This window comes from Triturus cristatus, chromosome 4_1 (genome assembly GCF_964204655.1).
Source record: "Triturus cristatus chromosome 4_1, aTriCri1.1, whole genome shotgun sequence".
Classification (NCBI taxonomy): domain Eukaryota; kingdom Metazoa; phylum Chordata; class Amphibia; order Caudata; family Salamandridae; genus Triturus; species Triturus cristatus.
In genome coordinates this window covers 195,223,605-195,251,167 of record NC_140585.1, presented here as the reverse complement: position 1 = coordinate 195,251,167, position 27,563 = coordinate 195,223,605, and the positions used below count along the sequence as shown (strand labels likewise).

Genomic DNA, 27,563 nt, shown 5'->3' with positions numbered 1-27,563 from the left:
CTCTGTTCATTTGACTCTGGGGTGGCAGAGCAGACACGTCTAGGATCACGACAAGAGACACACCTTGATATAGTAAGAGAGTGAATGGTAGTATGAATGTATACTCAAGATACCTTTTCACTTCCATTAGCAAGAAAAGCTTATATGATAGAGGCTGACTTGCTTTGTGCTTCTATCCCTTCTCCAGGGTTTGACTACAAGGGTTTCTTCTCCACTCTTCTCCCATGGGCCTGTAGGAAACCACCATAGGGTAAGAATGTGAGTTGATCTCACATTGGTTTTTATGAGATTATGTGTATTCACAGTTGCAGGGACACGTGTTACACAAAAATAGCCACTATGTGCATGTGGGGCAATTATTCGTCTATGACCAAATATGTTGATGGCAATTTCTTCTCTTTTTCTCCACTTCTGTTTACAGGTTTATTGAAAATCTTCTGTGGTAGAGTGTGACACAGGTCAACCAACCCAGTGGTAACCTCATACTGATATTTTGGTAATAAAGGAGCCCAGTTCATTTTTCTTGTCCTGATGAATGCCCAGGACACTTTAGGCCAAAAAGGCAGAAACATGTCGACAAAGTTAGCCACTAAGGTGATGGGGAAATAATTCCCCTTTTTTTCGCCGTTTCTGTAATTTTAATACCATATAATTGCCTTTCAGAAAAAAGGTAATTCTGCAATTATACGGGTTTTTAAAAACTTCACTCACTCTCAAGGGCCCCCACTTAGTCTTAGAAGTGCCTCCTTGTCTCCAGGTGAAGGCCCGCTGTCTATCAAACCAAGATTTTAGAGAGTGAGGACTGCCAATGATGAAGAATGACACCTGGTGGTGTGTGAGGACAGTCTTTCACTTTTTGTGAGATGCCAGCATCTTCATTTAGTATCTTTTCAAGTTTCGGTCACTGATAAAAACTCGGAAGCAGCTTCTTTTGTGTATATAAGTGGGTACACTTGCCAAGTCATGGCAGTACCAGACTGCACACAGGCTCTGCAATGGCAGGCCAGAGTTACATTTATAGGCTGCGTGTGTGGGTGGCACAATCAGTGCTGCAAGCCCACTAGCAGCATTTGATTTACGGGCCCTAGGCACACACGGTGCACTGTACTAGGGACTGACTAGTAAATAAAATCAGCCAATCTTGGAAATACCAATCCATAACAACAATTTACAACAGGAGCACTTGCACTTTAACACTGAACAGCAGTAAGAAAGTGTGCAGAGACACTAAACCAGCAAAAACAGAGTCAAAAACGGGAGGTCAGAAAGCAAAAAGACAGGGGAAACAAGTTTAAAAATGCCAAGTCTTTCAACCCCTCATCTGCATCAACCATCAGAGGGGCCTGAGGTCGGTTTCAACCTGAAAGTGAGTCCCAAACAAGTAGGGCCTCAGCTTCTTCGGCACCCAGACTCAATCATACTCCACCTCTGTTTCCGTGGAAGTAACCTCCTACTAATAAAGGCTACAGGTTGGTCTAGGCCCTCCTCATTGAGCTGTGAGCACAACCCCACACCATGCTCTGAAGCATCTGCCTGCACCACAAATTCCTGTGAGAGGTTGGGTGCTTTGGGCACGGATGCCGTGCACATGCCAGATTTCACGGCATCAAAAGCTTTTTGGCAGGCGTCAATCTAGTTCACCTTCCTGGGCTGCTTCCTGGAAGTCAGCTCTGTCAATGGGGCAACAATGGTGCCATACCTCTTGATAAATCTCCTGTAATATCCGGTGAGGCCTAAAAAGGCTCTCACCTCTGTCTGGGTCTTGGGGGTTCCCAATACAGAAAGGTGTCACTCTTAGGCTATAGGGGTGCCACCTGACTGTTCCCTACCTGGTGTCCTAATTACACCTGATCTGGCCGTTGCTTGTCTTGATCATGAGGCCTGCCCCTGCAGAGCCTTCAACACTTTCCAGAGGTTGTGCAGATATTCCTCCCATGTGGCACTGAATACTGCAATGTCATCCAGGTAGGTGGCACTGAAATCCTCCAGTCCATCCAACACCTGGTTTACCAACTTCTGAAAGGCGTCAGGGGCATTCTTCAACCCAAAGGGTATTACCCGGCATTGGTAGTGCCCCTCTGTGGTTGAGAATGCTGACCTCTTCTTCGCCCCATCGGTTAAAGTAATCTGCTAGTACCCAGACGTTAAGTCAAATATGCTGAGGCACTTGGCAGCTTCCAACCGATCTATGAGCTCAAGAGCTCTGGTGATGGGGTGTGCATCAGTCCCGGTGACTGAATTGAGCCCTCTGTAGTCCACACAGAACCAGAGTTCTGGCGTGGCACCGGGTGCGTCTGCCTTTGGGACCAAGCCCACTGGGCTGGCCCGGCTGGCCCAAGGGCTGTTTGAGGGCTCAATCACCCCTAGCGCTAACGTCTAGGAGACCTCCTTCTTGATGCCTACCTTGACCCTGTCAGTGAATCTGTAAGTTTTGTGCTTCACACGGGGGACTGTCCCCAGTGTGCACATCATGGACACACCGCAGAGTGGTCAGGGAGAACAGATTAGCAAACTGTCCCAACAGTTGGCGGCAGTCACTCTGATGTTCAGGGTTGAGGGGGTAAGAGATGGTTACACCGTCCACTGACCCATCATGTTCCTTAGCAGACAGGAGGTCAGCAAGAAGCTCAGACTCTTTTTCCACTCCAGCATATGTTGCGAGGAGCATGCCCACTTTGGACCTCTCCAAGTGGGGCTTAAGGCGGTTCACGTGTAGGACGCGCAAAGGGTTCCTTGAAAACTGCAAGTCCACCAGGTAGGTAACTTCACTCTTGTGATCCACCACCTCTGATGGCCCAGTCCACTTATCTTGGAGCGAACAAGGCTCCACTGGGGCCATGACCCACACTTTCTGAGCAGGCTGAAACTCGCTCAAAGTGGCATTCTGATTATACCACCATTTCATCTCTTCCTGGCTGGGTTCCATATTCGCCTGAGCGAGTTGCCTGAAGCGCTTAGTCTGGTTCCTGAAGGCCAGCATGTAGGTATATATATCCTGGGGAGGTCTACTGTGAGCTTTCTCCCAGCCTTCTTTGACCAGACTTAGTGGTCCTCTTACAGGATGTCCATTCACAAGCTTGAAGTGACTGAACCCTAAGGACTTCTAAGGTACCTCCCTGTCAGCAAACAACAGGCATTGTAAGAGGACGGCCCACTTCTGCCTCATGGGTTCACCAAGACCCATAATCATGCTCTTCAGGGTCCGTATGAATCTCTCAAGCAGCCCATTACCTTGGGGTGGTAAGGAGTGATGAACTTGTAGGTAACACCACACTCCTGTCACAGAGACTTCATATACTTGGATATGAAGTTGGTGGCCTGGTCGGACACCACCTATTTGGAAAACCCCACACGGGAGAAAATCCCCATCAACGCACAACCCACCAAGGGGGCCGTCACAGTCCTAAGAGGGATGGCCTCGGGGTAGCAGGTGGCATGGTCCACCAAGATCAGGATGACCTTGTTGCCCACGGCTGTCTTGGGATCCAGAGGCCCCACAATGTCAATACCCACCCTCTCAAAAGGGGTGCTGACAACAGGGAAAGGATGGAGAGGAGCCTTGCACTTCCTCCCACTCTTACCACTTTCCTGGCAAGTCTAAACAAGACCTACAATGTGTGTCAGAGTTCTTACGCATTTGGGGCCAGTAAAAGAGGGTTGCAAGCCTTTCAGCAGTCTTGTCTTGCCCCAAATGCCCTGCAAAAAGCACATCATGAGCCAGCTGCAGTAGGAAGGCTCTGAAGCACTGGGGTACCACCAGCACATGGGCTGACCCAGACTCAGCAACTTTAGGCTCACTATAGAGGAGACCATTCTCCCAGTAAATCCAATGTGATCCAGACTGATCACCTGCTGCCTGGTTTGCAGCCTACTGCCGCAAAACAACAAGACAAGGGCATTTCTGCTGCTACTGGCAGATATCCTCCCTGGAGGGGCCCCCTTCCTGCTGCCAATGAGTCAGCTCAGGAAGGTCTCCCAGTTCGACCACTTGCTTCAGGCTCCAGGTCCTCTTGATCGCCCTTAACTGCTGCCATAGACCAAGTGGTCACACATGCCCACTCGGGCCGACCCAACATCTCTAAATGAGACTTACGCTCCACTGTTTCCCAAGGGGAACCCTCCAAATTGTTGCATAGCATATAGTCAACAGGCAGGGGTGGCCTCACAGCTACTTTCAAGGTACCTAAGACCCCCCACTCAAAGGGAAGCTGTGCCACTTTGCAGAGGCACTCCGAGTTGTCAGCTGCAACTACTGGGTAGAATGTGTTGGAGACAACCTGGTCCTCAGACACTAGCCAGCAACTGACAGCTGTCACACTGGCTCCAGTGTCTCCCAGAACTTCCACAATATGGCCAATGATGGTCACCCACTGCCTATACTTCTTAGTGTTATCAGGCAGAGGAGCTCTTGGGACCATTTCACTGTTTCAAAAAGAGACCAGACCCCCACCCCTCTTGGGCATGGGCACCCGACTCCTCCCAATAGCTACACTAGCCATCTCTCAGGGCAGTGCACCAGTGAGTGTAGTGGTAACCTTTTTGAGACAGCTAGGGTCCCCCTGTAAGTGACCCACGTGACCTCAACCATAGCAAGCCCCTGGGCCCTTCTGAACAGGCTTACCTGTGGGGACCCAGGGCTTCTATTCAATGGGAGGCTGGGAACCTTTCCCTTGGTTCCCTTGGGAATTACTTTGGGGTCCTTTTTAAAACTCTTTCTGTTTACTCTTGTCCCCTCCACTCTTTTGCTGGGGACTCTGCCCATCTTTGGCGGAGTCTTCCACACAACCTTTTTGGACCCTGGTACTGATCCAGCTGTCCCCCTCCATAGCAAGCTTCCTGGTGTCAGTCAGTCTACTTTTAATCAAGTGATGGCGTAGCTCTGGAAAACAATTATCTGACAAGTGCTCCCGTGCAACTAAATCATAGAGCCCCTGAAAAATATTTACCTTGCTACCCTTCACCTGTTCATCAGTGCTCTGCAGAAATAGGACATATACTCCACCCAAGTGTTTGACTCCAGCTTCTTACAGGCCCTGAACTTCTGCCTGTGTAACTCTGGAGTAAACCCACTCCTCCTTATCGAGGCTTCCTTCATGGGGTCATAAGACATCTGGGGCCAAATGTACAACGTGATTTTGCATGCGCAAAAGGGTTTGCAAACCCGTTTGATCATGCAAAATCACTGTTGGCCATGTACAATTCCAAAATAGCGAGTCACAATTTATTTGTGACTCCCTATTTAGGAACTGCAAGTTGCAATTAGGAAGGGGGTTCCCTTACTAATTGCGTCTGCAATGCTATGTGTGAATGTTTTGTGACCACAATTGCAGTCGCAAAACACTCTCAAATTACCACCCTCTTCAAGAGGGTGGTAATGAGGTCGCAATTTGGAAGGGGTCCCCAAGGGACCCCTTCCACTTTGTGACTGTCTCTAAAAAATTTTTTTAAGGGCTGGCAGTGGTCCCAGGAACAACTGCCTGCCCTTTAAAAATTAAACGAAAATGTTTAATTTCATTTTTTTAAATGTAAATGCATCCCGAAAGGAAATGGGCTGCATTAAAAAAAAAAGCTGCTTTATTAATACGCAGTCCCAGACATGGCGGTCTGCTGAGCCCAGTAGGCCACCATCCCTGGGAGAGCTGGCATTCCCAATGGGCTGGCAAATTGCGGGAGGCTCATTAATATTAATGAACCTCGCAATTTACGACCCCATTGGGAATCACAAAACAGTGTAATAACACTGTTGTACATTTCATTTAGCGCCTCACAATATGTGACTCGCAATCAGTCGCAAATTGCTAGGTGCTAGATGAAAGGGTCGCACATCTGGACCCTGGTCCTCAGTGGGTAATGCTAGCAATGTGTTTCTCCCATCAGTGACAAAGTGGCTCTAGAACCCCACCCCGCAGTCTCTCCCAGGGACTCTGTAGGACCTCATTGATACCTCATAGGCCTTAAACCACTGACCTATTTCTTCCTGCTTCACAAAATCCTTAATTACCTCCTTGGGGATTTATACCCTCCTTCTCCAGGCACTGATGGTGCACTGCCCCCATCGGCATCTTATTCTCTTCCTGGGCTAATTTCTCCCTCTGAAATGCCAACTCCGTATCTTTTTTCCCCAGCCTGATCTTTGCCTCCGGTGGAGAAAAAGAGCTCCGTGAGGCCTGGGGTGATTTGCATTACAGCTGAATGCGGATCAACTGCGAGGAATCACACATGGAGCTCGTGGTGTGACCTATATAAGTGAGCTGGTAAATGGATCTATGGCTCAATAAGGTCCCCGATTGAAAGGCTAAGAGGTGTCCCCTATCGGTGCCAAACGACTGTATTTGCCCTGAAGAAATCGCTACAAGTATTTTGGCGATGAAACATGTGGGCATATTACTATGGTATGCACAGTAAGCAACCTTTTAAGTTTTGAATTGGGTGCACATATAAGGAGGAATAAAGTTGGTCCTATAGAAAGTGCATCCCTTTCATTTTTTAACTTCACTTTTCAGTCGCATTTTGGTATGTGATGTTTGCACTGTTTACCTTCACATTTTGGGTTTAACTTAGTGGACACTGTATATATTTTTTTGGGGCAAGATGACAACCGATGATGATAAAAGTGGGCAGAGCTGGTGAGTACCAATCAGCAAGCTCAATTGGTGTTGCGCACGTGAGGTGTCATCTTGTTCTCTCACATTTTTTTCAAAGGATTGTAAAAATATTTGGTGTGATTGACGTGGGGTTTTTACACCAAGAAGGTTATTAGTGGGGATTGCCTTAAGTAAAAACCTTTTTAGTTAACTGGTTTACAAAATTAAAAATTGAAGGTGAACAGCTGTTGGTGGCTACCTCAGAGTGAGAAAGGAGAGGAGTACAAAACACCCTAAGATATAGGGATTTGAACCACAGTTAGTGTGAATATACCAATATACCTTCCTAGACCCAGTCTTGTTTATAGGAATACTGATTGAGAGGAGGGCGACTTGGGTTTATTTCCCTCTGTAGCTCCTTATTGTTTGCATCCTATTGCTCCAACCAGGAGCTCAGCGCCTTTTGGCATTCCACCTTTCTGGAGAGGCCTCTTACAGAGATTTTAAACTTTTTTCAGATAGCTTTCAATTGTAGCACAGTGTAGGTTTCAACCTTATCCTCTTCAAACTCAATATCCATAGATGCAAGTGATACTGGCTTTGACATAATGAAGATTCTCAGTTCTCAGTTGCAAGAAAAAATAGTCCCAAAGAAAAAGTTCCACCATTGGTATGTGGTTGAGTGATGGTCTGCACTCTATTAATAGTGTACACCAATCAATGTATTTAAGACACAAATGCAGGTCTAGATCCTCATTGCAGACCACCAATGTGAGGAATGGTGGTCTCTAGTTGGCAGAGGTAGGTACCTTTGTCCAAGTAGCGACCCTTCTTCCTAGTCAGGGTAAGGGAGATACACTTCTAAAATAACCCCTGCTCACCCCCTTGGTAGCTTGGCACGAGCAGACAGGCTTATCTCAGAGGCAGTGTAAAAAAGCATTTGTGATACAGTAATTAAGAGGAGGCAGAGACTCCGCTCCGCCAGGATAGTGTGTGGAGATTTACCTACTCCACGCTCTGCTGAGAACGCTGAGTCTAGGGCATAACCCCGACTCCGCAGCGGAGCGGAGTTAGCCAGCCCCCCCCCTGCTAAATTGACTCCCTGCCTCAACCCCCCTAATAATTTTTAGGGGGGTGGAGGCGGATGGCGGAGCGGAGTTTCATGGAGTTTTTTCCCAGCTCCCTGGACCTCCGCATAGCGGCACTACACAAACTCCGCCCGGGGTGAACATCAATACAGTGAAAGCACTACAAATGGACACCACACCAGTTTAGAAAAATAAGTAAGGGCTGATTCACAGAACTAATCTGAGATAAAATCCTATACGTACTACTTTTGGTATTCACAGAAGGCATTTAGTAGTAGTAAAGTTAGGACTACTAACTTTACTACTACTAAACTGAGATAAAATCCTAAACTTACTACTTTTGGTAGTCACAGAAGGCATTTAGTAGTAGTAAAGTTAGGACTCCTAACTTTACTACTATTAAATGCCTTCTGTGAATACCAAAAGTAGTAAGTTTAGGATTTTATCTCAGATTAGTTCTGTGAATCGGTTCCGTAATCTTTATCTAAACAAAAACATGACCAAAACAAGAAAAATCCACAATACAGTACTAAGGATATATGGGCTGATTCACAGAACTAATCTGAGACAAAATCCTAAACTTACTACTTTTGATATTCACAGGAGACATTTAGTAGTAGTAAAGTTAGGATTTTGTCTTAAGGTAAACTTAAGTTTGTCTTAAGATTTGGTATGAAGACAAAATCCTAACTTAAGACAAAATCCAAACTTTACTACTACTAAATGCCTTCTGTGAATACCAAAAGTAGTAAGTTTAGGATTTTATCTCAGTTTAGTAGTAGTAAAGTTAGGAGTCCTAAAGTATTAAGTTTAGGATTTTGTCTCAGATTAGTTCTGTGAATCGGCCCCATGATTGTTAAAAGGTAGAAACCGTTCTGTACCAAGAAAATGATAGATATGACATTTTGTACACAAAGTACCTTGGATGCATTGAAAAATGCAAGCAAAAAGGGTTGCATGCAAGATGATGCGTCGGTTCCTTACACTCAGAGAAGATGATGCGTTGGTTCCTTATTGCTGGGCAGAAGAGGTAATGCATTGGTTTCTTACCAGAGAGGAGGTGATGAGTCAGTGTCTTACTTCATGGGGAGGTGATGCGTCAGTTACTTACTGTGCCCTCCAAGAACGCTACAGACTTGAAGCTTCGATGCGATGGGTGAAGAACCGGGATGCGCTGCGATGATTTCGCCGCTTCCCCTCGATGCGTCGGTTCTTCTTCAACAGGGCCTGCGTCATAATCAGAGCAGTGATCTCAGACATCGGAGATCGATGCACAGGATTCATCACACGGCAGAACATTCAACCGTGAGCAGGAAATGCGTCGATTGTTCGGCGGCGGCAATGCATCAGAGATTTTTTCTTGCACCGCTGCAATGCGTCGGAAACAGGCGATGCGTCAATTTTCACAGTTCTTGTAGTTTCCAGCCTCAAAACAACCTCCAGAGGCCCAGAACAATGGCAGGCACCTCTCAGCAGGTCAGAACTCCCAGCAAAGGAGTTCAGGGGGGATTGGGGTGGAAGTCTTTGGGTCCCTGAGACTTCAGAACAGGAGGCAAGCTCAATTTCATGCACTTGGAGATCTTCCTCAAGCAGGGGTCACAGCAAACAGAAACGTCCTTCTCCTTTCTTTGGCAGAAAGTAGCCACAGCAGGCCAACCCCAGACAGCAAACAGCACTGGGGCAGTATTGCTCCTGACTTTTTCCAGCTCTTCTCCTTGGCAAAGATTCCTACTTTTTCCCAGAAGTTATCTAAAAGTCTGCGGTTGGGCCCCTCTTTTTATAATCCAACATCTTTTGTTCTCTGTGGCAGAGAAGCTCTTTGGCCAGCCAAAACCAGTTCTGTCCTCTCTGGTGCAGCTTCTTGGCAGGAATTGGCAGACCCGGCCTATTGTCCTTGGCAGACCTTGGCAGACCCGGCCCATTCAGGTGCGAAATAAATCTCCTCCTCCTACTCTGAATGCAGCCCAGGTCTATTCAGCCCATCCCTATCTCACCCTGGAAAGGCAGGACACACCTCAATCCCCCAAGTGCCTGTCTGAACAAAATACACATCCCAAGCACCTGTCACTCCAAAGTCAGACACTCAATACACACCTAGCAGAGGCACACTGGTTAGTTAGGCAAGAAAATACCTACTTTCTAAAAAGGGTATTTTCAGACCCAGAATGGAAAAATCACCCTTACTAAAATATGCATCTTAACAATCTGAGTTCAGGCATGTCAAATGTTCTTTTCCTATCTTGTTCCCATGGGCAGTAATACTTATCAGGTGTTATGAGCAAACTCCCCACTCTATCCTATGGTGACAGATAGCCATACAATAGTGAAAAATGGAATTGGCAATATGTCACTATCAGGACATGCCATACACATCAGGGCATGTCCTTCCTTTCACATGCATGGCACCCTGCACACAGGGGTACCTTTGGCCTACCTTAGGGGTGGATAACAGCTAAGAAAAGGGAAGGTTAGGGCCTGGCAATTGGGTGCATTTACCAGATGGTCATGGCAGTTCTAGACTGCACACAGACACTGCAGTGGCCGGTCTGAGACCGTGTTGCAAGGCTACTTGTGTAGGTGGCACAATCACTGCTTCAAGCAACATTTAGTTCACAGGCCCTGGAAACACACAGTGCACTGGACTATGGACTTAACAGTAAACCAAAAAAAGCAATCATGGAAACATCAATCCACAACAACAATTGACAAAGGGAGCACTTGCATTTTGGCACAGAACAGCAGCGGCAAAGTGCCCAAAGCATTCACACCAGCAAAATGAAGTCCAACACTCAGCAAAAACACAGGAGGCAAAGGCAGAAATACAGGGGAAACCCTCACCAATGATGCCAGATCTAACAAGCCTCAAACTGCACTTTGAGAAGTTTTAAGTCAATAAACTCCTGGTGACAAATAAGAGAGTGGAAGAATATAGCGATCCTCTCCCTGACCTCCTGCCTGACCAGGGATTCAATGGATATGGGGAGGGTGTCAACCTCCTCCCTACTCTGATCCTAGAACAACAAAGTGACTGTCTGGAGTTGTTGGGTTAGTTCACTTCTCTGTTATCCCTCAGGCCTGGACTCACACATCTCTTTGTCCAGGACATAGACACTTGAGACAGTCCACCTGTTAATAATAAGATTTACAGGTTATCAGACAAAGTGAGGGTCAGTATGAAAGAGGAAGTCTACTAGATGCTGGTGTTAGGGATAATCAAGCCCTACAACAGTCCCCGGTGCAGCCCTGTCATACTGATACCCAAGGATGCCCCACTGGACACCACCCCAAAACTTAGGTTATGCATGGACAACTGGGGTCTCAATTCCATCACAAAGACTAATGCATCCCCTGAGCTGATGAGCTCAAAGTCAGACTGGGAGCTGCTACATTTGTCAGTTGTCAATTAAAGCTGGCTTTAATTAGAACAACAACTGCTTTATCCAGCTTCGCGAAAAAATTGGGTCGTAAACCACCTTTGGAACTTTAAAAAATTTATAAAGCAAAATGTGTTGCAACTGTTACCTATGGGGCCATGATTTGGTGTTTTGTTAACACAAATTCAATGCAATTAGTGGGGAATTATTTTTTAAACATATTTTGTCAGCTTCCTCTAGTACCTCCACCTACGTCTGCCACGTCGAGTTAGGTCTTTCATACATATCAGACCTTAAAAAAATAGAACTAATTCTTCTTTGGCACAGGATCTGGTCAAGGGATGAGACTAAATTTAATAGGGACCTACTACAGGATAATCTGAGGTTGGAGGGTGTGCGAAGGATACCGTGGATTAAGTTCATCCAAGATTTTACAAAGGACATGGGTAACCCGGAATACTTCACTAACCCCAGTATTATCGCCCTGGTTTCCAGGAAAAATCTTAGAAAGGAGGTCCTCTCTTTCCTTGAAAGTAAAAGACTATCTGGAGAAATCAGTAAGCCTAGTGTTTTGAACCATCAGACGGTCCTTACAACCTTCAGTTTGCAGCCATACTTAGCTTTCGTGCCAGCTGGTTTTGACAGGTTCTTACTATTCAGATTCAGATTGGGGACAATACATAGACTTGTTTCCTTCCCCAAGATGAATGACTGGGCAAGTGAGTTACATCTATGCCCATGTGATAACCTGTCATCTCAATCTTCCATGCACCTGGTTTTATTCTGTAAATTTTATACGGAGGCAAGAAAGCTGTGGATAGTTCCGATTTAACATAACTGGGGCCTGAGACAATGTCGCCCTGCTTTTATTAAGCTTCAGCTGTTAGAAAATGAACATGTTGCTTGGAGGATATCCATGTTTTTTAAAAAAACTCTCCACCATAGAAAGAGCATTGTTATTTAGGATCGTGGAGGAAGCCCTTTGCAATCACTTTCTCCACAAATTTTGATCTGTTTTAACTTGTGTAAATATTCATGAAATGTATTTTAATTTGGAATTATTACATATGTAAACTATCTTTTTAAATCTATACATGATAATCTTCGTTTTAAATATGTTTACTTTCTTGTCACATGTGCTTTTTATGATTGTTATACCACAACTTTATTCTGATTCTGACTAATGCATCCCTTGAGCTTATGAGCTCAAAGTCAGGCTGGGAGCTGCTACATTTGTCAGTAGTTCTGATTTAACATCAGGGTCCTTACAGATCACTCTGACTGAATGGGCAAAAATGAGGTCTGCATTCTCAATCCTAGAGCTCCACTTTCAGTTTTGGGTGATGCTCTTTGTTTTGAAGAATACCCCTGTCACCTATCAGAGGTTGGTCAATAGGGGTCTTAGCTGGAAAGGAGGCATTCTGTGCCAACTACCTTGATGACTTATCGTTCTACAGCTCCAGCTAGCAGGAACACTTGTACCACCACCAAGATGTGCAGCACTCATAGATTTAGCGAATCGCCATTATTTAGTGATTGTTTATATGCAGGCAGCGACACCTTCTTGGACACAAATAATCATTCAAGGTGTTTGCTCTTTCTATGTGTGCTACAGGATGCAGCCCACATACAAAAGCAAAAACGAGGAGTTTCGCCATTCTAACACCTGTTATTTCATGGCATTTGTTTTTGGCACTGCCTTAGTTTTACAGATCCTTGTAAATATGGGACAGCATCAAAAAACAATGGGTGTTGTGGTGAAACACCCACAGCAAACTCCATTGCACATCCCTTTCATGCTAAGGGGCAGATTCCGATCTCGTTAGGAAGGCCTTCAGATGGGTTCCGGAATGAGAAAATCCGATTCCGACCAAATCTTCCCCCGTTCCGAATGACCAAGTACGATGCAAAGATCTCATCTGCGTCGACCGAATCCAAACCCAATCCTGTCAGTCTGACTCATTTGCAGCCGAATCGTGACTTGCAATGGAGCTGGCTTCCGAACGAGGGAGTATGATGCACAATCCGGACAGTCGTATCGACTCGGTCTCTGCGAGATAAAATCGCTGTGGGAATTGGACTTTGGGGGCTGTTGTGGGCCCCCCTTAACCCGGGGCCCTCTGAATCGGTCCCACCACAGGGTATACGCTTTTCCCCACCTCTCCCTTTTTGCTATAGGAGCCTGTGTACGCGTTCAGTATACAGGCTCCCATAGAGTTTATTGGAAGTTCAAGCGAACAGAGTCCGACACCATACGAGTGCATCGGAATCGGTCCCTCTGATTCGCAGAGCGCAATTCGCTAGGAAAGCTCTCCGGATCCGAGTCGTACAGAGGGCTTTCCTAGCGAGATCATACATGGTCCCTTAGTGATGTGTGTAAAAGGGCCGTATTTACAAGGCAGCGTTAAGCCCACAAAAGTGGCTTAACGCCTCTTTGTAAATATGGAGAAGGGAATACCACCACTATAACATTACTAAAAGTTACATACCGGTGGCACTATCCTCTTGTAAATATACTCCTTTTTCTCCAGGTGCAATGTTGAAAAAGTCCCAGACAAAGGATTGTGAAGTGGTGCCTAGGTCGCTCTTCTGCTCTTCTTCTTCTGCTGAGCCGTGGTCTGGATATTGTCCCCCAGATGTCACTGTTTTTGACGTAATCCCAAAATTCTTTGACAAATAGCAAAATAAAAACAGCACAGACTGGAGAGCGTGTGTTTGCTCAGAAGTGCCACTAATTAATAACAGTCACAGTGTAGGAACTTTTTTCGGGAAATACATTAAAGTAATGATGTTAGCCAGTGAGATGGTATTTCTCTGTCAATCGCAGGTTCTGTGCTACCGTTTTCAAGCACTGCAGAAACACAAGTCAGAAATGTCACTAAAACGTTAAAACATCTTCCTTGTTTTGGACTGTGAGTAAACCTCTAGGCTCAAAGTCTAAATAAAAGTTGCACTTCATAGTGAGTATAACTTTTATTTTTTAGGTCTTGCATAGGGCAGCGCATGCGCTGCCTCTACGAGGCATGAAGTAATCTGGATATGTGTAGAATGTCCGACTACTGCAGCTGTTTGTTAGTAATTGGTTCCTGAGCTTGTCTGTTTTCTTGTCTTCGTTTTTGACAGGCTAATGCGCTTTGTAGATCAGCCTTTATTTTTTCAGGAACGCCCATGCAGCACCGCCTAACTACAGTAAACATGCAGTAAGTGGCCTGAAGTGTTTCTGTTGAAACTCTTTTGTTTCTTTCGTGGCTATTGCTTTCTGCTATGTAGTGTTTTTTTGGGGGGGATATATTTGCGTTCATTTTATTATTTTTCTTTATCGGTATTTAAGGAGTTTTCTTTGCTCTGTATTTGCAGTGTTTGATGTCTTAGTTGCAAAGCACACTAGGATCCCGATCTATCCGGGTCATTCGACGCTACCTCATAACCGCCCTCCATGCCGATTCCAACAAGAGGGCGTGAGGCACAGGATGTAGCGCGCGTGGCCCTCCCTTTGAAATTTCACTCTAGTTGCGCCTCTGCACCTTGCCCATGTACAGGTTCGATGGCGCCACAAGTAAAGACAGTCAAACACGTCACCAAAAGGCAAGTACCGATCTCTCAATGTTCCTAGTTGAACATATACCCGCCTGCGCATGCTGAATTGTTCTTGTGGCAGCTCGCATAGCAAAATTGTTGTATTTATCGCACATTTTTTGACACTTTTCCGGGTTGCACGTATTGAAGCGGTGCTTATAAAGGATTGTTTAAAAGCGTCTTTAAATAACTTATTACAATTTTGAGATTTACACGCTTATTTTCTACCATTTCCGTATCTTACCGGTTATAAATTGGTCATGCTGCAGTTCGCGCTGCAAAATTGTGTATTTCATTGCAAATTTTTTTGCGCTTTCCCAGGCTGCACGCATTAAAACTGTGCATTTAAGATGTGTTGAAGGATTGTAAAAGAGCGCCTGTAGCTAACTTTTTGCAATTTCAATGTTTACACACACATTTGCTAATATTTCTATTCCTGCACAAATTTTAAGCTTAAAACTTCTCATTAAGAAATCCTTTCCAAGGGCTTAATTTGTAACACATCTAATGCTAGTGCCCCTATTAATGAAAAGATTTAAATAGTATACTTTATTTAGGGATAGCTTGCTTAATATTTAGCCCTGAAACTGTAGGAATGGGCAGGACTAGTGCTTTAAAATCTTAAAAGCAGGTGCAGTGACACCAAACCATATGCTATTAACTATTTATTTTTTATTGGACACCCATATGCACAAAAACAAAGACTAAATATTTTAAGTGAAGCTAATTTTTTTATGTACCTGGGCGTAGCACTTTGTTTTTAGTGCTTTCTTGTAATTTATTTTACGGCTTTTGATGGAGTTTCTAGGGTACGCACTCTTTGTAAAATATAGGCAAACATGAACTATTTTTATTTCTTGACGACAACAAAGTAATAGCATTTTGTCTGCATTTAAAAGTATGAGATTGCGAAGGGGGGGAGTTGTGTTTTTAGCCCTTACTTCAGCAGTGACTTCCATATTTTTTTCTGAGCTTAGCATCCTGCTGTTAGTTGTTTTGCATCTCCCAGATGCTGCCAGGCACCAGATTACAATCTTTACTACACAGCTTAAAGCATTTAATTAGCCGGTCTGGTTTCGTTTCCAACTGGTGAAAACATGTCACACTATAGCAGACTTTCGGTCTGTGTTTTTTGTTTGAACTAAATGGGAATGCATTACAATAGCTTTGCTCAGTTACAAAATAAACGTACGCAATTTGTTTTGTTAAAATTGTTTAAAGCGTATTGCCTAAAACATATACTTTTCTTGTAAACACGAAACTGCTTATATTTTTCTATTTTTTTTTTTACATCTTTTTTTATTGAGAAGAGCCATCAAGAAGCAACCATCGTTTACACATAAAAAAGAAAAAAGTAAAAAAAAAAAAAAAAACATGAGCTGAAAGCATTACAAATCCATTTTCACTCATTAATAATTACACATAACAACCAAAAAAGAAAATACCGTCATCAAATTAACAATCAAAAAAAATAATCCTAAACCCTCGAGAATTTCTTAGTTACCCCCACCCGTTTGGCATAAGCTTCTTCGAAAGACATTGTCCTTTTCATCTTAATCAACTATTTCTCAAATAAAGGTATTTCCAATGATCTCCAATTTTGTAAAATCAATGAACAAGCAACCGACATAGCAATTGCAAGACAACATCCCTCATCTTTCGAAAGTACAGCCTCCCTAATACCTAACCCGAACAAAGCAGCTTCTGCTGAGTGTTCATACATTTTCTTAATTGCCCTACTAAAATAAGCAAAACTATTTTCCCAGAAATTTTTTAACTTGGGGCAAGAAAAAAAAGTATATCGCCATCCCCCTTCTGCTAGGGTACCACAGCGAAAGCAACTATTTGCCACTTCTTGATATATTTTATTTAATGCTTCTGGAGTATAGTATGCCAGCCATTGGGCTAGGAAAGCCATTATTTTATAGTTAGCAGCTCTCAGGGCCTTATTACCTAAAGTTGAAATCTTTTGCCATTCTTGATAAGAAAAAACACATTGTGCATGAGCTTCAACTTTCTCCAGCATCTTTAACACCAAAGGGGATTCATCTTGAGAGTTCAATAAACGGTACCAATTGCCCACTCCAAATAATCTCGAAACATATAATGCAGAAGCAATTCTACCTGGGGGGATGTTAAATATAAAATTTTATTTTTTCAAAAAATTAATAATTTGAATAAATTCAAAAAAGGAAGGTTTATTGGGACCCAAACTTCTAACCTGTACTTCTTCCCAAGAAATCAACCTACCCTGAATACCCAATTGATTCACGATCCCCATGACAGCATCATTCCATTTTTTAAATTGAGTAGAATGAATATATAAACCTAGATCTCGACATTCAGTTAGCTTTAATGAAAAAAAGCCAGAGAAATCTTTTTGTTTAAAAATAATGTCGTCTATTTGAAAAATCTATTAGGGTTTTATATCTTGTTCTCTTTGGGAGTTTCAATGTCTTCAAAAAAGTAGGAAGTTCGGTTCCAGCCTCTTCGATCATTTTGATGATAAAAAAATTGGCAGCTCGATGCGGATTAGACAATAAACATGCTACATAATCAAAAAATGATGCATCATAATATGAACGCATATTTGGAAGTGCCAACCCACCCAGCTGAGAATCCAATTGCAAAATTGGCAGCTTAACTCTAGCTTTCTTTTTATTCCACACAAATGCCCGAATCATAGAATCAATCCCTTTGAAAAAACTAACGTTAATCTCTACCGGAATGTTAGTAAACAAAAATATCAAAAGAGGTAAAATAGACATCTTAATCAATACCACACGTCCTATCAAAGTTAAAGGAAGATTAGACCATTTATCCAACAGTTTCTGGATCTTTATACTAGTGGCTTCATAATTATTCTTGACCAATTCCCCATAATGACCTGTAACATAGATTCCCAAATACCGTATGGGATCGGTTTTCCCTGCCTGTTGTTTTAGTTCTTCTGGGAGGCATGCAAACCCAGAATTTAACATTAAAATTTCAGTTTTAGAAGGATTAATGTTATAACCCCTATTTGTTCAAATTTCTTAAATTCTACCATTGTTGACTGCAAATTTAATTTTTCTGGATAAAGATATAAAATAGCATCATCAGCAAAAAGTTTCAATTTTGGCATTCCAATGATTGGGGATCTAATATTCCTATTGGCTCGTAATCTGATAGCTAAAGGTTCAATAAAGAAAGTAAACAAAAGGGGGGATAAAGGACAGCCTTGCCTGGTCCCACGATTTATCTCTATTAACCCTGCCTGATTGCCGCTAACTATTATCTGTGCCTGTGCACCCAAATAGATTTTTTTAATCATAGTTATTACTGCGGACGGGAATCCAAACCTAAAAAAGTGCATAAAATAATGAATCCCAATTAACTAAATCAAAGGCCTTTTCTGCATCGACCATCATAATGCAGGCAGGTGTCTTATTAATATTAAAATAATCTAGGGCTTGAATCAAAAAGCGGGTATTAGTCGTCATCATACGGCCTGCTATAAACCCTGTTTGATCCCCATAAATCACTTCCTTAGCTTCTGACGTGATACGTTGTGCCCAGATCTTCATAACATTTTTATAATCGGTGTTTAATAAACTAATGGGTCGATAAGAATTTAAATTGTTGGCCGGTTTGCCCTTTTTTACAAAGCTAATTACTATCGCTTTTTTTAATTCAGAAGAAACCGACCCACCCTTTTTAATGTGATCAAATAATTTTTCCAAAAAAGGGGTCAACTCCTTCGCAAAACTTTTATAAAATTCGCTCAGGATTCCATCCTCGCCACAAGCTTTAGCTCCGGCCAAAGACTTGATAACTGCCGATATCTCGGCTTCCGTAATTCTCCTCTGTAGCATCGTAACTAGATGCTGACATATTGTCAGCATTTGAAGTGGAGCAAAATACTCCTGAATCATCTCCAAATTAACTGGAAATTTAGCAGTATATATTTGTTGGAAATGGTTAATAAAAATTCGAGGAATATCAGCTCTGTCAGTAACTAATACATTTGTTTGGGGATCTATTATTTCTATGATGCAAGCATCTTACCCACCATTTGACTTTCTTCATAGACTTTCTGCGAGTATGTCTGGGAGCTAATTATTTCTTCTAAGATGAAAAAATCTCTTAATGCCTTCCTAGCCTGATCCAGCTGAGTCCGATTTAAGGAACCTACCAGTTTAGAAGCATGGACCAATGACTGCTGAAGCTGTGCTATTTCATCTGAACGTTCCCTAGTTTTCTTAGCGGAGGCGGCAATCATCTGCCCGCGGGCAGCGGCCTTAAAACCCCCCCAGACAGAAAAAATATCAGCAGTGCCTTCATTAATAGAAAAAAAATATTTTATCCAGCATCTAAACTCTTCAAGCCATACTGGATTTTTAAGAAGAAGGCGGTCCATCTGCCACTTGGACTTACGCTTTTTGGAGAAACCCATTTCTATAGATACTTGAACATAAGCATGATCGGAAAAAACATTAATACCAATATCTGCATCTCTAAAAATCAATGAACGTGAAATCAATAAAAAATCGATTTGAGATGCAGTTTGATGTTGGCGTGAGGAGCAGGTATATTGACGAACAGTTTGATTAAGAAAACGCCATGCATCAATTAACTGAAGATCTTCTACCAAAGCGTTGAAGAGCTTCTTAGTTTTAGGTTTCAGTTGTTTTTTCCCTCTATTTGAAGTATCCATTTTCAAATCCTGAATGTAATTAAAATCGCCTCCAAACACAATTTGCCCCGAGACCCAAATCAAAAGTTTATAGAGTGTACATAATGCAAATTCGTCATCAGATATTGGGCCATAATAGCTAACAAAATTAAAAAGCTGACCATTCAGTGACACCTGTATCCAGATCCACCTCCTCTGGGGATCAAAATATAAAAAACTCACTATACTGCCACACTATTCTAGATTTATTCCTGCACCATTTAACGCCTTCCTGATAGCAACTGCTCGTTTTTCCTATTAATCCCGACCACCCTACCCCTCCCTCAACAAAAACCCTCATCCCCTTAGGAAATGTGGTTGGACCCGCTATCCACATACTCCATCCCCCCTGTGCCTGTACTGGTGCCCTGATATTGCACCAAAGAGTGACCTCCCCCCCCTAAAACAAAAACTGTCCTTTAAGCTCAAGACTCTGCAAATCCTTGAAACAACTGTGCCCAAGAAAGAATTCTTAAGCGAGACAAAAACAGCAGAAAAACATCCAGCAAGTTATCTTCCAACTGAAATTGCCTTAAGCATCTCCTGTGCTTCTTCTAAACGGGTAAATAGATAAAACTTTCCGTGAACTAGAACTTTGAGTTTGGATTGTTGTGCAATCGAAGCTTGTGCCCCTTGAGCTTTAAACAAATAAAGTAACTTGACAAATTCTTTGCGTCTTCTAGCCGCCGCTGCTGACATGTCAGAGAATATTCTGCATTTCACTCCATTTTCAGTTTCAAACTGTCTCATCTGGATTGCCTTTGTCAGTACTTTTTCCTTAACGCGGTAATCCGCAAAGTTGACCAGTATCGTGCGGGGGAACTTCTCATTAGGAGCAAGATGAGCAGGGACCCGATGAGCCCTTGTTAAAGTTAAGTGCCCCGAAAATTCAGGTATCACAGCCTTCTTTATAAATGTCTCAACCCACTTGAGAGTATCCCCCCCCCTTCAAGTCGTTCCGGTACACCAACTAACCGAAGATTAGAGCGACGTGAAAAATTCTCAAGTTCCTCAATCTTGTTCTCCATAATTACTTTTTCACCGTAAACTAAATCCGCTTGTTGAAGAACACTATTTATTTGGTCTTCTAAAGAAGAAATCCTTGATTCAGCCTCATGGACACGACCCGGAAGACTAACAACTGCTTCCTCTATTTTTCCAAGTCGCTGCTGAATCGATAACATTTCTAACTGCTGTGTTTTCTTCATGTCTCGAATTTCCTCGAGAATCATATTTAACATCGTTTTAATATCCATCTGACATGAGGCAGCCTTCTCATCCTGGAATATGAAGTATGTTTTTTTGGTTCCTTGCTGAGACCCACTAATATCTAAATCAAACCCAGGATCTAATAAAATAGAGCTACTTTCCAGCGAGATGTTAGTACCTGGAAGAGTTAAGAGCACTTGCTGTTCTGATGGAGCATACTGAACTTGCTTATCTGGCTGGCCCTGAGCTTGGGCCAGTATGATGCTGTTTGATTGCGGTTGAAGGTCATTTAAACTGGTATGGAGAAGAGCGGGCGGAGACTGAAGAAGTGGAGTCATGATGGCCATCGCCTCGATGGAAGCATTAAGTAAAGACGGAGTTGATGGGCCTGTAGGTGGTACCTGTGCCTGTACGGAATGTCCTCCTAAAAGAGGCAACCCTGGAGATGGAGAGGAGAGTGACCCAGAAGAAGGTACTGATTCCATAGTTGTGGCTCTGGTTGAAGAATCCCCTGTTGCCCCCAAAGTACCCTGTTCGAAAGAATCACTGTTCGGTTTATCAGTCAAAGTAATGGGAAGTAGCACCTTCTTAACAAAGAGAGGGAAGTCTCTAGCATTTTTCTGCTCCTGATTTACCCGAGCATTAGTAATCCTAGTTGAAATAGTCAGGTTTTGGTCCCTGGGAGGAACTTCTGCAGACTCCATTGGTCTTATCTCTTTTAAAGGGGGATCATCAATCTCTGAACTTTGAGAGCTAACGGAGAACTCAGCATGATGTAATTTGTTTCCTCCCTTGGACTGGTTCAGTTTGGCTTTTGCTGAACGCGCTTTATTTTTCGCAGCAATCGCGACATCCACTTTCGCTGCTGCAGCCGCCAGCTTGAGCTGTTTCCTCATTCTGTAATTTATTAGATTAACTCTGCCGTCCAAATTCTATATTCTTATCACCGAGGATACTGATCCCGCTTTCCCGCCCTCCTCCTCCTGCTGCTACTCAACACACTTTTAAATTAGCTCCTTTTCCAGCCTCCCAGCTCCAGAAGTATATTTCCCAAAAAAAGATATCCACAATTTCCACAATTTTTCGCAGCTTAGCACCTTCAGCGCAAGTCGCAAGCCAGATCTAATCAGTCTCTCCCAAAGATTAATCCGGTAAAAACAGCTATATATTCGCCACACTCCCAGTGCTCACCTCCTGATTAAGTTGAAAAGCCACCGGTTTAGCTAGCACAATTCCGCCTTCATTCACCAGTCACTTTTTTTTTCCTTTGCACTATGTATATACCGTTCAGGAAATTCATTCCGAACTTGGAGCACCAGACCCGCCGATTAACATGGGCAGGTCAGCGGATTAACGCCCAGCAGGACTCCGAACCGTCATTCCAGCGGGATTCCAGTGCCTCCGGTAAAACAGGTGCCTCCGTTTTGTCTTTTTTTCCAACCCGGTTTCACCACAAAGTTTATTCCAATGGAAGACTCGATGAAAACGGCATTCAGAAGACTCGCAAAATGCTGAAAAAAGGAAGGTCGGAACGAAGCAAAGAACTAGCTGCAGCGGCCAGCCTTAGCGCATCAGAGCAACTAACTGCAGAGTCAAAATCACCATCGCCATCACCATGAGGGGGAGGAGCATCACAGCGGCTACGCACTAGCCGGAAACGCCGTGGCCGCCATCATCCTGAGCTGCACCGTTTCAATGTCGGATCACCATCTTTGTTGTTGGTTGCCCTTATATTTTTCAACACGTTTAAAAGCGTAGCTGGTATTTTTTGTTTTATAAGTAGTTATTTCGTCAAGAAAAATTTAGGTGCCGATTAGGATCCTGGAAAAATTTTCCCCGTACGACTCGTATCCGGTCTTTTTACCGTACGAATCGTCCAAGTGCCGTAAAACTGCCAAGTACGATTCGCATGGGAAAAACACCATGCGAATCGCATTGGGAATAATTCCCCACACGTCCTCGGGTCGGAAAATGTGTCCGACACGTCCCCGGACGATTTACCGTACAAAAGTGAAAAGTGAAGTCCGACCGCGCAAGTACGATCCATCCCGTGCGTCCGATGTCACAACCGTATGGAAAAAACACCGTCCGCACCGAACTCCCATAGCAACCATGGAGACATGTGCCCACATACGTGCCGATCACCCCCCCAGCCCCGTATGTATGCGCCGAACCACCCCCCCAGCCCCTGTATGTACACGCTGAACCACCCCCCCAGCCCCCGTATGTACGCGCCGAACCACCCCCTAGCCCCCGTATGTACGCGCCGAACCACCCCTCCAGCCCCCGTATGTACGCGCCGAACCCCCCCGTGTATGTACACCCGTGTACGTACGAGTCGTACCCCCACCCATGTATGTACACCCGTGTACGTCCGAGTCGAACCCCCACCCGTGTATGTACGGTGCGTACCCCCAGCGCGCTACGCACTGGGGATACGCACCATACATACACAGGTGGGGGTTCGACTCGGACATACACGGGTGTACATACACGGGTGTGGGTACGACTCGTACATACACGGGTGCACATACACGGGGGGGTTCGGCGCGTACATACGGGGGCTGGGGGCGTGGTTCGGCGCGTACTCACGGGGTCTGGGGGGGGTACGGCGTGTACCGGGCCCCCTAATCTGGTTGTTTCACGGCATACTTCGCTTTTCCGGCACTTTTTGGGTGCCGTAAAAATATTGCCATCCCGACTGCTGTCGGTTCGATTCGTACTTCCTGGGTCGTGAAACGCTGCCTGAAAGCGTCCCAACGTCACGTCGGAGCATTCCCGGATCACATTCGTATGTATATTTTCATCGGTTGGTGTTTTGTACGACTCGTACGGAAATGGTGTTTCCGTGCGAATCGTACTTCCATGTTTGTAATGTTTTTGTCCCGTGTACGAGTCGGACGGAGAAAACGCTCCGACCGACGGTTCGTACCCTGTTTTTCCAGGATCCTAATCGGCACCAAAGTGTCTGGGTTCACATTATTTGGCAGTTTAACGCAATGTTTTCAGCTTCCTGGATTATATTCCTTTTGTTAGTTTATGTTGCAGAGAGCACATAAAGTATACATAATGTGGCTTTAATCAAAATTAAAATATTGTTACAATATCTTCCGACACTACAGCTGAATAATGGCTTTGTTACATTTGCTGAATTTGTAGCTATAGTGGTGGAGGGGCTATTATAAAAAGTTAGTCTTTACAGAGTATTTTTGGCGGTTAATTTATTGAACAGTGCACATTCAGAAGAAACCGACCCACCCGTTTTAATGTGATCAAATAATTTTTCCAAAAAAGGGGTCAACTCCTTCGCAAAACTTTTATAAAATTTGCTCAGGATTCCATCCTCGCCACAAGCTTTAGCTCCGGCCAAAGACTTGATAACTGCCGATATCTCGGCTTCCGTAATTCTCATCTGTAGCATCGTAACTAGATGCTGACATATTGTCGGCATTTGAAGTGGAGCAAAACACTCCTGAATCATCTCCAAATTAACTGGAAATTTAGCAGTATATATTTGTTGGGAATGGTTAATAAAAATTCGAGGAATATCAGCTCTGTCAGTAACTAATACATTTGTTTGGGGATCTATTATTTCTATGATGCAAGCAGATTCTTGTCGAGCCCTGATTGACCAAGCTAGCATCTTACCCACCATTTGACTTTCTTCATAGACTTTCTGCGAGTATGTCTGGGAGCTAATTATTTCTTCTAAGATGAAAAAATCTCTTAATGCCTTCCTAGCCTGATCCAGCTGAGTCCGATTTAAGGAACCTACCAGTTTAGAAGCATGGACCAATGACTGCTGAAGCTGTGCTATTTTATCTGAACGTTCCCTAGTTTTCTTAGCGGAGGCGGCAATCATCTGCCCGCGGGCAGCGGCCTTAAAACCCCCCAGACAGAAAAAATATCAGCAGTCCCTTCATTAATAGAAAAAAAATATTTTATCCAGCATCTAAACTCTTCAAGCCATACTGGATTTTTAAGAAGAAGGCGGTCCATCTGCCACTTGGACTTACGCTTTTTGGAGAAACCCATTTCTATAGATACTTGAACGTAAGCATGATCGGAAAAAACATTAATACCAATATCTGCATCTCTAAAAATCAATGAACGTGAAATCAATAAAAAATCGATTCGAGATGCAGTTTGATGTTGGCGTGAGGAGCAGGTATATTGACGAACAGTTTGATTAAGAAAACGCCATGCATCAATTAACTGAAGATCTTCTACCAAAGCGTTGAAGAGCTTCTTAGTTTTAGGTTTCAGTTGTTTTTTCCCTCTATTTGAAGTATCCATTTTCAAATCCTGAATGTAATTAAAATCGCCTCCAAACACAATTTGCCCCGAGACCCCAATCAAAAGTTTATAGAGTGTACGTAATGCAAATTCGTCATCAGATATTGGGCCATAATAGCTAACAAAATTAAAAAGCTGACCATTCAGTGACACCTGTATCCAGATCCACCGCCTCTGGGGATCAAAATATAAAAAACTCACTATACTGCCATACTATTCTAGATTTATTCCTACACCATTTAACGCCTTCCTGATAGCAACTGCTCATTTTTCCTATTAATCCCGACCACCCTACCCCTCCCTCAACAAAAACCCTCATCCCCTTAGGAAATGTGGTTGGACCCGCTATCCACATACTCCATCCCCCCTGTGCCTGTACCGGTGCCCTGATATTGCACCAAAGAGTGACACCCCCCCCCCCCTAAAACAAAAACTGTTCTTTAAGCTCAAGACTCTTCAAATCCTTGAAACAACTGTGCCCAAGAAAGAATTCTTAAGCAAGACAAAAACAGCAGAAAAACATCCAGCAAGTTATCTTCCAACTGAAATTGCCTTAAGCATCTCCTGTGCTTCTTCTAAACGGGTAAATAGATGAAACTTTCCGTGAACTAGAACTTTGAGTTTGGATTGTTGTGCAATCGAAGCTTGTGCCCCTTGAGCTTTAAACAAATAAAGTAACTTGACAAATTCTTTGCGTCTTCTAGCCGCCGCTGCTGACATGTCAGAGAATATTCTGCATTTCACTCCATTTTCAGTTTCAAACTGTCTCATCTGGATTGCCTTTGTCAGTACTTTTTCCTTAACGCGGTAATCCGCAAAGTTGACCAGTATCGTGCGGGGGAACTTCTCATTAGGAGCAAGATGAGCAGAGACCCGATGAGCCCTTGTTAAAGTTAAGTGCCCCGAAAATTCAGGTATCACAGCCTTCTTTATAAATGTCTCAACCCACTTGAGAGTATCCCCCCCCTTCAAGTCGTTCCGGTACACCAACTAACCGAAGATTAGAGTGACGTGAAAAATTCTCAAGTTCCTCAATCTTGTTCTCCATAATTACTTTTTCACCGTAAACTAAATCCGCTTGTTGAAGAACACTATTTATTTGGTCTTCTAAAAAAAGAAATCCTTGATTCAGCCTCATGGACACGACCCGGAAGACTAACAACTGCTTCCTCTATCTTTCCAAGTCACTGCTGAATCGATAACATTTCTAACTGCTGTGTTTTCTTCATGTCTCGAATTTCCTCGAGAATCATATTTAACATCGTTTTAATATCCATCTGACATGAGGCAGCCTTCTCATCCTGGAATATGAAGTCTGTTTTTTTGGTTTCTTGCTGAGACCCACTAATATCTAAATCAAACCCAGGATCTAATAAAATAGAGCTACTTTCCAGCGAGATGTTAGTACCTGGAAGAGTTAAGAGCACTTGCTGTTCTGATGGAGCATACTGAACTTGCTTATCTGGCTGGCCCTGAGCTTGGGCCAGTATGATGCTGTTTGATTGCGGTTGAAGGTCATTTAAACTGGTATGGAGAAGAGCGGGCGGAGACTGAAGAAGTGGAGTCATGATGGCCATCGCCTCGATGGAAGCATTAAGTAAAGACAGAGTTGATGGGCCTGTAGGTGGTACCTGTGCCTGTACGGAATGTCCTCCTAAAAGAGGCAACCCTGGAGATGGAGAGGAGAGTGACCCAGAAGAAGGTACTGATTCCATAGTTGTGGCTCTGGTTGAAGAATCCCCTGTTGCCCCCAAAGTACCCTGTTCGAAAGAATCACTTTTCGGTTTATCAGTCAAAGTAATGGGAAGTAGCACCTTCTTAACAAAGAGAGGGAAGTCTCTAGCATTTTTCTGCTCCTGATTTACCCGAGCATTAGTAATCCTTGTTGAAATAGTCAGGTTTTGGTCCCTGGGAGGAACTTCTGCAGACTCCATTGGTCTTATCTCTTTTAAAGGGGGATCATCAATCTCTGAACTTTGAGAGCTAACGGAGAACTCAGCATGATGTAATTTGTTTCCTCCCTTGGACTGGTTCAGTTTGGCTGTTGCTGAACGCGCTTTATTTTTCACAGCAATCGCGACATCCACTTTCGCTGCTGCAGCCGCCAGCTTGAGCTGTTTCCTCATTCTGTAATTTATTAGATTAACTCTGCCGTCCAAATTCTATATTCTTATCACCGAGGATACTGATCCCGCTTTCCCGCCCTCCTCCTCCTACTGCTACTCAACACACTTTTAAATTAGCTCCTTTTCCAGCCTCCCAGCTCCAGAAGTATATTTCCCAAAAAAAGATATCCACAATTTCCACAATTTTTCACAGCTTAGCACCTTCAGCGCAAGTCGCAAGCCAGATCTAATCAGTCTCTCCCAAAGATTAATCCGGTAAAAACAGCTATATATTCGCCACACTCCCAGTGCTCACCTCCTGATTAAGTTGAAAAGCCACCGGTTTAGCTAGCACAATTCCGCCTTCATTCACCAGTCACTTTTTTTTTTCCTTTGCACTATGTATATACCGTTCAGGAAATTCATTCCGAACTTGGAGCACCAGACCCGCTGATTAACATGGGCAGATCAGCGGATTAACGCCCAGCAGGACTCCGAACCGTCATTCCAGCGGGATTCCAGTGCCTCCGGTAAAACAGGTGCCTCCGTTTTGTCTTTTCTTCCAACCCGGTTTCACCACAAAGTATATTCCAATGGAAGACTCGATGAAAACGGCA

The 27,563-nt window shown here is 43.7% G+C and overlaps 1 protein-coding gene across 4 annotated transcripts in view; it reads right to left on the bottom strand.

Moving 5' to 3' along the window:
• LOC146854003 (glycine N-phenylacetyltransferase-like) overlaps nucleotides 1–27,563 on the bottom strand; it is a 401,407-nt gene that overhangs the window by 20,857 nt on the left and 352,987 nt on the right. The window lies entirely within an intron of this gene.